Here is a 15,483-nt window from a genome sequence, read left to right on the forward strand (position 1 = left end):
TTCTGTCAATCCCAATATTACTATTTGTGAAGGAGGAGAAACACATTTTTCTCATAGAAAAATCCTTCACATAGGTATATTGGCTTTTTGCAGAATTGTTTACACCACATACGAATTTCTGTCTTCTTGAGTTTATAAAAGCAGTGTCCCACTCACTAGATTCCTTAGGCACAATATATAGATTTATAATCTCAGTAATAACAATACCATTCAGTATTTATTCTTTGATAGTATTTTTTGAATATTTATATTATTGAAAAATTCATCTTAATTACTGGCAACATTAGATTATATTAGGTTTACATAAATTTTATGCAAGAATTTATAGCAAAGTAGACTATTTAAGGTGGCACTTTATGGTGATCAAATAATTAAAACTCAGATCCTTGGGTTTCATTAATTAGATACACTTTTCAAAATATATCAATTAATACATTTTGACAGTTGCCTGAACAATCTATTGGAGGTCAGTTAATGCTTTTGCGTTGATTTTAACAAATGAGGCTAAAACATTGTTCATTTACTCAAAGTTTTGTCACACTACTGCAGTCTTATCTTTAAAAAATGAATGAAGTGTATGTAAACTGTACACAGTGAATTCATAGGAAGCCATAGAAGGGAGAATTACTGCTAAGCTGCTTCATGAAGCGTTAGCTGGTTTTCTTGTTTTTCTGGCCAGCATTTGTCCCTGATACTGACTAGTTTCATGCAGATTCTCCTGTAAATCCTAATAATTATATCAATATCAGTTAAATTCCGACACTTCTATTTTGCTTTTTATAAAAGAAAAGTATCTGAGGTTGTCAGCCCTTTACAATAGACATCAGTGGAGTTTTAGCCATAAACTCAGATAAGTTTTGCTAAACCAGAAGTCCATCTCATGAATATCATGACTGCAACAGTGACCTACCCTGGATTCTACTGAGACATTTCTATATAGCCCTCTTGAGCTCTACTGCATACAGTATAAAAAATTGCTTTCTGATTTTATCTGATTAAGTATGGAGCTTGAGAATATTTTTTACTTTCTGTCTAACATGCATGTGATAAGTGACAGTTTCTCAGAGGGACTGCTGAACCACCTTTCCTCCAAAGGATAGGTTTTCTGATCTTATTTATCCCTGGACTACAGTTTCTCAGCCAAGTACAGGCAGTACTGTCTCAGCATTAACAAATTGCTCTGTGCAAATTGCTTTGTACTCCTTTTGGCTGCCTGTAAATGAGGAATTAATATGCGTTTCTTCCAGGGTTAATTTTCCAAGTTTTACTTCTAAAACTTTAAAACTTAGAGAAGAAAGCTTGTTTTTTAAGAGATGCTGAGACACATTGATTCTGACTGGCACCTCTATTCTTTTACTGGCACTGGTATTTCTGAGGTCCAAAATAGCCTCTTTGATACAGAAGGCCACTGACTTTCTTTTGTCTAGTTTCATGGATATAGTCTATTCCATGTATTTGATACTTTATTTGATACTCCTGAATTTTGTTCTGAGTAATATTTCTAGTGTCCTTATTCATATTTTTATATTTTATTGGTAGGAGAAAAGATTCTATTTTAGTAGAAACTTGATTTTCATAACTATTTTTTTGCCCTTAGAGAGTTTGAAATCCTTACCCATGTGGATGGATATCAGGGACTCCTCCCCTGCTTTCCCTGCAATGTTTGCCAGCTTGCTTTACATTTACATTTCCTGAACTACTCTGGCAGATCAAGGAGTTGTTCCAATGAAATGCCTTTTTTATTTTGCAGCTACCTAAAGTGGATTCTTGTGTGGCTGTCTTTTTGCATGCCCACCTCAGCATGTGGTTGTGCATGCTGCGTACTGCTGAATTAAGAGTGATAAGCAGCCCTTGGGTATTTGGTTGTAATGTGGCACCCTTGTTTCCCACAGGCATACTGTATATTTATGGTCAGGTGTTTTCATTTTAATCACTTGGAAGTTTATTTTACATGCATAGTTTTACTGTGTTCTAGTTTTGGTTAAACAACCTGCATTTCACAGTACACTGGACTCACTACTGGATGATCTTTACAGTTACCTAAGTGACAACAAAGACAGTGGGAGCACAGATGTGATATTATTGTCAATTTAGCCTATTTAAAATCTTTGCACTGAAGCACCCAATTACCCTATGGAGCTTATACCACTACATGACTGTTTCCAATAAGAGCTAGACTGCAAAGGAACGTGGCCATACCACTTCCTTTCACCAATTTACCCTCATATGTTTATTGTGTATTTCCATGGCAGGGTCTAAAAGCCAAAGTGATGTAGACAATTTTGTTAATCTTATACAGTTGAGAAAATATTTGCCTTGGAGAAATTCATCAGGATTTCTGGCACATTTACATGGCAAGAATGTATCCTATAGGGTAAAACAGTCATCCCACCTTCTCATTAAAAAATAATCGAAGGCTCACCCTTTGCACATATGCTCATGAAAAAAAGAAAAAAAAAAAAACATGACAAACATAGACAGTTAAGAAATTCAGGCAAATTGTGGCAAGAGTCCATAGGGAACCCTACAGTCTGCTTGGTCCTGGAAAGAAGTGGCAGACTGAATGTCTTTCATGTCTACAGTGTTCTTCCAAGGCTTGCCTCTTCTCTTCTATTGTCAAATAGTATTCAGTTAAAGAGAAGGGATTATTGTTATTACACAATGTGGTAAGAGAATTCCAAGACATTGTCAGTATGATACTTGTCATTTAATCCTCCAAAAGATTTATGAAGATACTGATATAAAAGTACATCAATATTGCAAGATCATGGAGTATATTACTGAAAAAAACCTGAGAGCATTAAATGCCTAATTTTGAAAGTAAAAATGCCTGTATTTGCTGTGGGTGTGCTGTAGCACTGGAGTTAAATACTTGCCCTCTGCTGTTCAGATAGCAAAACGCTTTAGGCTCTTGAACTATTTTTAAGTGCCACTCCTACTTGATTAAAGACTAGGATGTGTTGTGGATATATCAATGACAGGGTGTAACTTTTCACCTTGTTACATTACATCTACATGGGGACAACTTTGACACCAGTGTAGTTTCTCTGGGGATATATTTGATGCAGTGCAATAAAAAAATCAGTCATAATAAATAAGAAAGTAACATGTGATTTGCTTCTTATTTGGAGAAATTCACCATGAAAAAACTGTGGACTGAGTTACAGGCTTTCACATTTGAGAGAGAATGCTAGAGAATATTATTTTTTTCTATGGAGAGATGCTTTCTGATGCTACCTTCTCAATAGCCCTCTCCCCTACAGTAGAAAACAAGCAAAACAGACTTTTTTTCGTGAAATGCTAAAGGGAAAGTTGGGGAGCTGTGAAACTTTTCGTTTTACTTTTTAAACAGGAAAGGTACCTAAGAACTAACATGTCTTCTCCCTCTGAGGGCAGTACTGTACCCCAAAATTTACAGAGACTCATCTGGATTCATCTTCAGAGTTGACAGTTAATTGTCCATCAGTTTATAAAAAAGTTGTTCGTATGATGAAACACTTGTCGACACATTTGTTTCTGCTGATGACACAAATGGAGATGATATTGAACAACAGAAGCCTTTATTCCTCTAGTAATCTCCTGGGAGAGTTCTGAATACTTTTCAAACAGTCTGAAAAGAAAGAAATAATGAAGAGCAATTTTAAGTATATGTATGAGAAACTGAAAATTAAGTTTTAATTATTGAAAAATTTCTAACTAATTTAATAACGTGCAATTCTTGTAAAAGTTTTAGCTGTCATTTGGTGTCTAAATATTGCTTCTTTACATTTCTATTCAGTTATGCAAAACTATGAGAAGACATCCACTAATGTCATTTTAATGAGGTTCTTGTTATGGCTTCCCTCTCACCCCAAAAGCTGTATCTATTTGGTCAAACTCTGAAATGACATTGATCTCTTAATAGGGACGCTATCAGCACAAAATCCTGACACCATCCCACAGAGGCAAAACAGCTATCCATTATTCCCTGTTTATATCATCCCACCATGAATCAGAGCCAGATGCTGGCACACAAAGCTGCATCTGTCAACACTCTTATGGTACTTTATTGTAACTTTGCCAAAAAAACTTCAAACGACTTTTACTCTCTCAGAAGCATCTACCCAGGGAATGAGTGGTATTCTGCTTCTGTAGAGAGGAATGGATCTCTTTCTTTGATAGTTCACTGCAAGCCACCCTGAGGAGTCAGACTTGCAATACAAAAGAAAGCCCAAACCTTTGCTGGTGTAAATGAGTCTAAATCCTTGATTTTAATGGAAATAAACCCGTCTAATCTGTGAAGGCAGACTAGACTAACAAAAGTAGTCTCACACTTGTATTATATTTTATTACTACTAATTCATAGTATAACCTTTTCATATAGTTCAGTAATCAGGTTTCAAAATCAAGGGTCATTTCAAAAGATTCATTAATAACGTCTGAAAAAAGCTAGTTACGTTGTGGAGGACCATCAAAAGACTAAACCACTTTAGTTTTGAAAAGTAAGCTATTTAGAAAGTAAAGGCAAATTTAAATGCCAAAACAAATGAGCTAATAATAAACAAATTGAGTTTCACATTAAAAAGGTAAAAATGAGTTTAAGCAGTGACCTTGTAAAATAGTTATTACATTTAATGACTCATTGTCATCATTGATTTCCAGTTAGAATTATTACAACAAATACTGATGGTATTTCAAGTAGGTTAAAAAATGGAAGCATTACAGAGCTACACAACCCTTCTTCAGTACTCAATATCATTGTCAGAAGTGAATTCAATATGAAAAATATTTGCAGAAAATTATTTAAGCCAAAAGTAGTTTTATCCATATTTTTGAGGCATAGTTGGCGAGGAAACAACTCAGAAACCTAAAAAACATAAGTTCCAAATGTCAGCCTATGAGAGCATATGGTTCTTTCTTAGAGCTTGCATGGCTTTAAGTATGGGGAAAAACACAATTCCCAAACGAAAGAGCCTCCTTTTCAAGCCTAGATTTATCAGCTTTTAAAAATCAGTATATTGCAAAAGAACCCAGATAATGATAACGTATATTGCAGATTTTGCTGACAGTATTTCTATTTGGAACACACATAAGATTAGTTATTTAAAGGGATGGGATACAATTGTCAATAGAGCTGAGATCGCATTATAAGCAATGTTGGTAGAAAAGACCGTCACTGAAGCATACACTCTACATAAAGCTCTGCCAAACTTCAGCTAGTAGGGTCCAAAACTTGCCATGAGAGATTATTCTTCCAGTAAAGATGATTAGTTTAGGCAAAATGTTTCAGCCATTTCCAACACTTAGAAAGATATTTTGTGTTGACCATTTAAAAATTGTCTCCCTCAGTCCTTCCCTTTCAAATGTTCTAAGTGTTCTTAAACCAGTTAAAAGTGGGGCTCACTAAAAGGCTTCACTTATTTGTTTCACAGGTTGGAACATCTGCTCAGTAACATCCTGTTAGCAAATTGTATAGTCAAAAAGAGTTTAGGATTATCTACACAGACCCATGTATATGTACCTCTTGGTTCTGCCATTTTCTAATGTTGGGGAGCAAGCTTGACCTGTAGAAAGATTTTAGTATTGTAACACTGCGCACTACAGAATCTATATTTTAAACACTTATCAACCTAATAGTTTCTGAAGACCTTAACCAATTGCTTGATCTCCTTACACAATTCCCAGGAAACTGTAAAGGCCATCAGGGATTTGCTTAAGCCGACCAACTACAGGCCTAAGGCAACTACATCTTAAATGCCAACCATTTCAGGAAACTAGGAACCTTACATGCGTTGCAAACGAGCATCTCTCTTTGATGAGACGTGACAACCCACAATCTTCTCCTTCAGTTAGTTGTATAAGCCCAGGTTACATATCTCTAAAATATATATATTTATAAAATTATAAGTGAGTTAATGAATCCATTACCTTTAGAATATACTTCTGAAATTATCTTAGGGAAGTTAACCACCATACAATGAGTCTCTTTCAACTTTAATAGAAAGGAAAATAGCTGAGATCTATGCAAATGTGCCTTTAAACACCTGACACTGAATACACTGAAAAATCATGAAGACAGAAAAATGCATACTGAAGGGCTTCTAGTTTTCTTCTGAATTTTTCATTAACAAGGTGAAACCTATAGCTCCATTGTGGGACTGAGAGAAGTTGCTCTCCTCATCCAAATATAGATTCTCTGTTGTCTCTGCTGGAAAATGATGAAGCTCAGTTTTAACAACAGAAACAGTACCTGGTCACCGTACCGCACAGATAAGAAGAGCGTAGACAGGATCTACAAATGCTTTGACAAAATACATTCTACCATGAAGCATTTCCAGCTTAGCAATAATTCCTCACCTCTTCTGCTGTGGGAACATGCAATGCAGAGGACAGAAGAGTGTTCAGCTGTGGCCTAAGCAGCATGTACTCTCCCTGCCTTGCTTATGTCCTCTTCCTTCTGCATCTAGTCCTCAGCCACTGTGACAGTTAGCTGTGGCCAGTCCATTCTTTTCACCATTGTCTGTTCAGGTGCTTCTTTCTTTTGCCATTTACTTTCTTTCTGCATGTATCTGCTTTGTCAAAAAGGATATGCAACTTACTGACATATACCTAGAATAGACTAATTTAGAATAATAGAAAGACTAATTTATTTTTTTCTTCATCAGGAAAAGCTATTCTTCTCTCTGGTACTTCACTTTCCTTCCTTTTGTTTCACTTTGCCCTTCAATACACTCAGTATTATCTGACAAAGTAAACAGCACATAGAGTTCAAAAGACGTTCAATGCTCACACACATTAAACCTAAACAATGCTTTTATCTTTTTTTTTAGTTAAGCTTGGCAACAAAATCCTTTCTCTCTGTGATATTCATTCATATAATTGCTGGGGGTTTAGGGACCACTGTGTTACTAGGCAGCAGTTACAGTGTGAAAAATAATGCACGGCTCTTGATTTTAGTCCTGGAATATTTTGGTGGCATGTACTGTCATCTCTATGTAGACCTGCAAAATGAGATGTTTGCAATTCATTGCACCTCGCTTAGATACCCAAAAGTTAATTGCCAAACTTTAACCTTTAGCTGTCTTTATAGCCAATGGTATGAAATGGAGGCCTCCAGAGGACAATTTCATCCTAAAAAAGATGCCTAAGATAGAAAAGATGAATCACCCTTTGAAGGTACCAATTTCTCTCCATTGACTATAAATGGATCCCTCGGGTGACTTATCTAGATTTAACTGTCTAAAAGTTAACTTTTAAATGTCTGGTTGAGAAAGAGCCTACATACATTCAAGAAATGTTAAAAATGTGCAAGCAAGGATTTTGCTCAAATGAAGACTTGAAATGACAAGTTTTCTGTAAGATTTCAAATGGTATTATCAGGAGCAACTCTTGGCTCAGCCCAGAAACCAGCAGTGCCACTCTGAAAAGTATGAATAGCAACAATAGCATTGCTATAGCATTTTGGGAGTGAGAGAAGGGGAAAAGGAAGAAATGTAGAGGGAAATATTTTCTTGAATAAATATGGAGGTCATTCCCTGTCCAAATGTGCCAAACAAAAGAAGCCTAAATAATTTTAGCATCAGAACAAAGCCCCATTCTTTACAGCTTCCACTTGCATAGAATTATAGCTTTGGAATTTTTAGTTGCTGTATGCTTACAACATTCAATTTTTTTTTTTGTTTTAGAAAATTTCTGTTATATCAATTTATAGGTGGAATAGAAAGGCATGGTAAGTTAAGTCAGTTTCCCAAAAATCATAGACAAGGTCTTGAGCACAAGGGTTGGAACTCATGACAGTGAATCCCAGGACTCTTCGTCGTAAAAATAACCTCTTTATAGCAAAGAGGTTCCTTCCGGGAAAAGGAAAGAGAAGGAAGAATCAGAAGTTACAAAAATGTGGTTGGTTTAAAGTAATCATTATCTCCAGTATTACAGGTTTTTTGTTCCAGTATTTCTCGTAATTCTTCCTACCCTTTATGCAAACCCAGCAGTGTTAGTTGAAATTGTTTCAGCCTGAAACAGTTCAGGCCATGTATTCTGCCTTGCTGTAAAAACCACAGCTGCTGAGGAGTATTGCATCAAACCTAACATCACCATATGTTTTAAAGGCTGTAAATTTTAGCCTTGAATTTCAATATTTATTTTTTTATTATCAATAATTCATAATCCTATAATTCCCAAAAATATTACTGCCATGGCACTTTTAGAAGAAAGAGGAAGATCACTGAGTTTGTTAATTACACAGAGCCTAATCTTCAAAGGTATTAGATACTTAATGCCTACCTAATACTTAGCTCTCATTGATTTCAGTGGGAGTGAGGAACAGGAGTTAGTAGTCAACACCTCTGCACTTTTGGGCCCTACTCCTGATATTTGGTCTAATAAAATCTCTCAGTTCTTTTCCATCTAACTTCAAACTGCATTATTGAAATTCCTACTTCAGAAAAATGGTTATAGATTCACTCTCTTAGGTGATTGTCAAGTATAGACAGGACAGGTAACATAATCATTAACTTCTTGTTTCTCTCATTCTGGCAAAAAGATTCAGAGAGGTGAAAAACTTCTTGGCTTACGGTCACAGCTATTTGGATTCAGTTGGACTTCCAGTGATTTCTATATTAAACATGTCTACAAATATCTCTAATTGTGAGAGATTATAGTATCTGTAATTTGATTTTATCAGTGTTAGGCTGTTTTTGTTTAGCAAGACCTGGCATACACACTCTTTTTAGAAGGCAACACAAAGTTTTAGAATTCTTGAAGTAATGTCTAGATAGCTTTTCTAATTTTAGCACTGAATGTTTCTGAGAGGCAGTTGGACTAATGACAGTTGAAATGATGCTATGTACAGATAAACCAAATACAAATAACTCATAAATTGCTGAGCAGTGATCACATGGCATAGTCAGTGTCTATTGCCTTTCATCATAACAGCTTATCAGTCCCCTCCATTCTGTTTAATTGCTAGCAGCAAGTATTTAATTGCAGTGTTTTCTTTTCTCAGTTTTAATTATTTTCCTGTGGATACTTCATATTGTGAAAAGTATGCATCTATACCAACTCCTGATATTCGTGTTAATTATGCTAGGGATCACTGTATATGATACCAATTTATTAAAGGTTATTTGGGGAGAGAGAGGAAGGCTGAATATGTCTTTTCATTTTATAATCTGCTTTTACAGTCCTTTTGCACTCCAGTATGTAGCAATAACTATAATAACCCATCATTTCCACACAATAACCCATCATTTCCACTGTCCTAGGACTTAGTTCTTTGAGATCCATCTTTCAATATTTCTAAACATAACATGTAGGATTGTTTTACCTGCTAAATGCATGTGATAAATAATGGGAGGAAGTGGAGACAATTCAATTCAATTTTCAATTTTTTCAATTCAATTTTCTTCTAATGTCAAGAAAGGCTGTGTGACTTCTCACTTAATGTGTAATGACAAAACTGTTAAAACTTAACTTTTAACTCCTTAATGACTTCAATCTTCTGAACACAAAAAGTAGAACAGCTTTCACAAGATATGGGTTGAGTTAAAGAGGGATTTTGGAATCTCAATGTGGTAAAAATCTCTGGAAAACAATTCTCAACAGATACATTGTTGTAAATGGATTTAACTGCACAGCTCTGTCGTTTAGCTAATATACATTGCATACATTTCTGGTTGGGACCAACAGCATCGGCTGTAGGTTAAATCAGAAAAAAAAAAACCACTCATAGTGTTACCCATGCCTCTCTTGCCTGCCTAGTTTGTATACTTGTTATGCACACTTGCATTGTGTGAGATACAAACCCACAGGAAAAGAAAAAAATATCAAACAAATTCCCAGCTGTGACTTTAATTGGGTTTGGTGGCTGAGTGAAAACGTACCGACTAACTGATGTTCACACAACCTCCAGGAATCTGCACCAATGTAATCTCACACTTGTTCAGTTACCAAATCAAGTAGGGCTAGAAAAAGCATTTTCTCTTCAGAAACATCACTAAATAAATATCTATATGTGTGTGTATATGTGCATGCATATGTACACACATGCTTGTGAGTGCACATATATATAGTATATATTGATAGGTATAAATGTCTATAAATACATACAAGAACGCATCATCAAAAACAAAGGATGAACTCAAATCGCTATGTATTAAAAATAGAAGACTATCAAGTTGCTGCTACTTTTTGCTTGGTGCCTTGAGAAGGGAAATTTATCCCTTCCCCCTACTCCATTCAGAAGAGCATTTAGATTACCAGTCTGCATCCATCCTTCCTACACCTTCACTGTTAACCTACTGGTCCTTGCTTTTAGCTTAATAGATGGATGGTCTCCCTAGGCTGTTAGGTTATTTATAATAGGCTTGGTTTTGTTGTCTGTGTGTTGTGGGAGGAGTATCTCTCAATAACATGCTTTACACATAAGTTAGACACTATGTAGAGCTCCAATATTATCCGTGATATTTTTAATGTATTTTAAACCCAAGTGGAACATAGATTGGGCATTATGCATGTAGTCTCCCCTTTTCTTTTGTTATGCATCATAACAGTAACTGGCTGATAGCCAGTGTCAGAGAATATGAAAATTTAAAGGATTGTATTGCTACTGGTAATCGCTGCATATACTGTAGCAGTGTTTTTCCTTAGGTAATATCAACCTCATGCAAAATGAGAGTTTCACTGTATGTTGGGCAACTATCCATTTAATAAAGAGCCAGATCCTGCACGTAACTGAAGAACGGAAATACATGTTGGCTACTAGGATAGACCTCCTTAAAAGCCTCATTTTATTATCCATTAATTCCATTTGCCACTGTCAAAAATCGAATTCCAAATAGGTCATTAAGTGCCTGCTTAAACTATTTTTTTCCATTTGACATAATTTTGTTACTACTTTTAAGACTTGCGGGCTACATCCAGATTAGTAAATGAAACTCAACTCAACTGTTCTATGAATGTGATTCCTTCTGTCATAGAATGATCCACATCCATTGCATTTCCTCAAGGTCAAAATGGGCTGGCTGCATCCCAGTTGTCTATTGGGAGTAGTCCCTGGCTCTTGATAACTCCTGAATGGAGCCAATGAATTGTTTGAGACATTGCTAATTGGTACAGGTCAACATTGTCAGAGACTATTAAAAAAAAATGTTGCAGGATATGTATGTCTGAATTCCAGAGCCCAGTAACATTCCCAGGCACCACGTAATCTACTAGTGTACATAAAACACATGAAACATCATGTTATGATATGTTCCTTAGAAAGATTGCATGTTTGGGGCACCTGTATTTCAATTCATTCCTTCCCCAAAATGAGAATTTGCATTGCTCAAAACAGTTACACAATCTCACCTCTTGATCTTCAGTTATTCTTTCTTAATGAAAAACAGTTTGCTCATATTTTTTCATGTGCACATACTAAGTGGAGAAACACTTCCTCAGAATAGTGGCAATCTAATGTCTGAAGAGTAACAACTGATAACAAGGGAGAGGCGCATCTTTAACTTCAAGCAACTTACATGTCAAAACCGAAAGCACGGACAGAACAGTGGTACTCCATTAAGATTTCAGTCCTCTAAAAGCATATTTGGCAGTCTTACCTCATTCTGCTGATCCATGTCTTGTTCCCAGCTTCATGAAACATTTGATTTGAATTTACTTTTCATAACAAATGACTCTGCAAAGAGCACATTTACTTTATTTCAATTACTTCTACTATCATTAGGGAAAGATGTCACATCTGGGCAGAATGAGATTTATCTGAAGACATTTTGCTGCGCTATTTGAGAGACACTGTAACAAAGTGCTGGTGCTGTTGGATCGTAGGATTCCTGCTGTTCAGATAGCCGGTATACGGATATGAGAAAGTGCACAATCATAGGAATGGTGTATCCACATATTGCTTTCTGTTGTGGCATTATTTCTTCCCATATCCAATTGGAATATTGAGCTGTCTACAATGCTTTTAGTTGTTTAATAATAATAATAATAATTTTAGAATAATTTTAGAAGTATTTTCTTTTATCCCATGATCTTTTCATTTAGAAAGATAAATTTAGAGACTTTATCTATGTCAATTAAGGTCACTGAAGACAAATTGAACTGAGCAGATCAGGGAAGAAAGAAAACCCACATGATTTGCTGTTATCATAAGAAATCAATTTATCCTCAATGCTCAGACATGACATTTTTGACACATGTGGAAAAACACTTCATAGATTGAGAAAAGTAAGGTAATTAAAGTTTGTCTTGTATTCCTTATCATATAATATAAAATCTAAAATATTCATAAACCAAGTCATCGTTAATTTCTTCGTGACATCTCAAGTGATTTAATAAACACCGACAACAGAAGTTTCACAGAGCTTGAGGACTGTAGCTTATTTTCAAGGAAGTATTCATGTTACCATCTCGTTTCTTAAACCTTCTACTTATCTTTGCAGCATATTTCTTTCCTTTCAGGCAGTCGAGGAAGCTACTCATGTCTTAACATGACACTTTTTCTCCTGGTGAGCACATTCCCATGAGCTTAAAGTCAAAACCTTTCACTATTTCAGTTTCCATCAGCTGTAATTTGTTGTCAGATAGCTGTTTACAATACCATGTATGAAGGAAGTATATGTATCACCACTGCATGGACAGATTAGGCATAGAAATGTATGTACATTTTTGTGTTTGCAATGACGTCTTTTGGAGCAATCAAACCCTAATAAAAAAGAAAAAAAAAAACGAAACAACTCAAATGAACCTTTTTGGCTTATCTCATAGTAGAAAAAAAAAGTCTACATTTGAAATGAGAAGCAAATAAATATGCAGACACTAAATTTCAGTGCTTTTCTGTGGCTGCATTTTTAAAGCAGCGAGATAACTGTATGTCCAATAATAATAGTGGTAATCTGGATAATGACTTCTCATGATTCATGGACTAATCTGATTGTCCAGATCATTAAAAACATCCTGCCTGCCTCTCATTTACATCATGGATATGTGTCCAACTGGCCACTGCTGGAGTCAAGATAGTAGACACCATTAATCCTAATGGTCTGATCTGCTGAAGCCAGTTCCTCATTTCTATTTATGAGTTCTCTGTACTGCAGAAAACCACTTGTGCTTTATAACTTACAGATGAGAGAAAAAGGAAAAGAAATTTGACTAAGGATATCCCCTTTAATATATTTCATCAAAAGAATGGATGAAATATTTATTCAGCTACTGTCCTTCGCATTCCCTTCAAAGTGAATAGAGAGACATTTAATAACACATGGAAACAATAAAGAAGCTTTTTATCAGAATGGATGGGAACCTGCTCAGAACAAACATTCTGGCCTAAGGGAAAGTTTTTGATCTGTGAAGCTTAAGCTTTTGGTGCTTAAAACACTCTCATATTGGATCATGTGGTCAATTTGCATGAAATAAATGATTTGCTTAAAACTTGTAAAACTATAAAATAGAACTTGACAAGTCATTAGCAATAAGTGGTATCGCACTGGCATTATACTAGCTAGCACTGGTGCAATCATTAGAAAACTGCTGCTACAGTAAAGAACAGGAAGATAATGGGGCCAGCCTATACTTTGACCTAGAGGTGTTAGATCATTGCCCCACACAGTAGATACCACACTGCAGTCCAAATTATTGACTAGCCTTCTTCATTACTGATCTACTCAACATTCTGAGCCACTGCCCTTCATCATCTTTCACACAAAACAATTATAAAATTTAACACTTTTTCCATCTAGGGATAGGTGATCTAGTTTAGGCAAAAACAAAGAAAAGAAAAAAAGGAACTAAACCTTATTCTAGGAATTTTAATCAAAATTAGCAGAAAGAATAAGATTATTTACCCATTCTTCATTAATTTTTATATTGGTTTTGTTTTCATTCTGAACTAGGAATTCAATTAATGAAGTTTCTGTATGTTGACAGAGGTTATGGATATACCTTTTCTATTCTGGTTAGCAACAAATAGTATTCAGCATCTCATTAGCTCAGTTTGCAATTTCAAGATGATTTTTTTTAAGACATAAAAAATTTGGAAAATCACAGCTAGACATCTGGATTCCTGAAGTGTGCCTACCATTCATTTTAAGGCTAGGGTCATTCTGTGATGAGATTGGTAAATATCCACTTGTAATTATTGCCGAGGCAGGACACATGTGTAAAACCTAAGATTTTTACCATTTGTTGCATTGTCAACGCATTGATTTTGTCAGCGTGTCAACATTTTGTCAGTGGGTCAGGCATCCGAGGCAAGTTTGAGCGGCTCCGTGTGTGATATTTTATACAAATTACCAGATGAACTAAATAAACTACATGCTTGCAAATTATTTGCCTGTAATCATACATATGCTGATGAGATGCAATAACATTAAGACCATAGTGCTCAGATCCCACTGCTGTCTTCAAGATGATGTTTGTCACATTCATTCCCCATGAGTATACATACCTTTGTAAAATGAGAGGGGTAAGTATGATATTGCAGTTTCCAAGGCTCATTAACATCTTAATTTCTCCTCTGAGTCTATCACCAAGCATGAGGCATGGCTTTGGGTTTCTGACGTGGAGCTGAAGCTGAGATTTAACAGACTAATTGCATGTGGACTCTGGTGTAGCCAATGTATGCTGGTGCATATGACTGAATGGATATTATATTTAACTACTTAATTTTATTTCACAGGTCACAACAAATTGTGCTTTCCAAATGACAATGACATGATAGCTACTGAGCATAGATGTTAGAGAAAGAAATTAAAAGGAAATAAGGAGACTGCAAACAGGTGTTATAAACCAGAAAAGAAGCATAACTAATACAAGAGTGCAATAGATCTGTTTGTTTGTGAATCTTTGAGGAAAAGAAGTGAAAAATATTTTGGATAAAGCATGGTATCTGCACATAGGCTAAGACAGTACAGAAAGTCCCAGTTCAATACTATGAGAGAGTACAGTTCAATACTTTGAGAGAGTACAGTTCATCACTTTGAGAGAGTAGAGGTGTTTCAGTCAGCAGCTGGACTCAGAATCTTGTCAGTGTTTACAGTGCATGACCTGGTTGGTATTGGCTAATTAAGAATAATCCTTAAGGATGAGAAACATAATAATTTTTACTGGTGTTTCAAGAAGTTCATAATAAGTGGACTTGAGGGAACAACTGAAGATCATTTGTTTGACAGAAGAAAATAAGCTTTTACTGTAGAAGAAGCATCATGAATATGTAACCTTATTATCATGGTATTCTTCTTCAGAGTTTTTTAGTCTAACGAAGAAAAATAGAACTGTAAGCATTTCAGCATATGCTTGAGTCACTTGGACTTCATTGATTTAAAATGTGTCTCTTAAAAATATTTTATTTGTTGAGAAATACACTTCCGTCCTATGGTGTCTGGAACATAATAGCTTTTATGCACAGTGTAATATTTTAAACATGAACAATCCTGAAGGGAGCTCAGCCTCCCAGTGAATCTGCTCAGCTTGGTAGTGAACACATTTTCTGTGCTTCTTAACCTGTAT

At 35.5% G+C, this 15,483-nt stretch overlaps 1 protein-coding gene across 6 annotated transcripts in view; it reads left to right on the forward strand.

Annotated features, from left to right (window-relative positions):
• Nucleotides 1-15,483, forward strand: part of TRDN (triadin) — a 232,158-nt gene that overhangs the window by 84,367 nt on the left and 132,308 nt on the right. The window lies entirely within an intron of this gene.

The sequence above is a fragment of the Platalea leucorodia genome, assembly GCF_965183815.1.
Source record: "Platalea leucorodia genome assembly, chromosome: 3".
NCBI lineage: Eukaryota > Metazoa > Chordata > Aves > Pelecaniformes > Threskiornithidae > Platalea > Platalea leucorodia.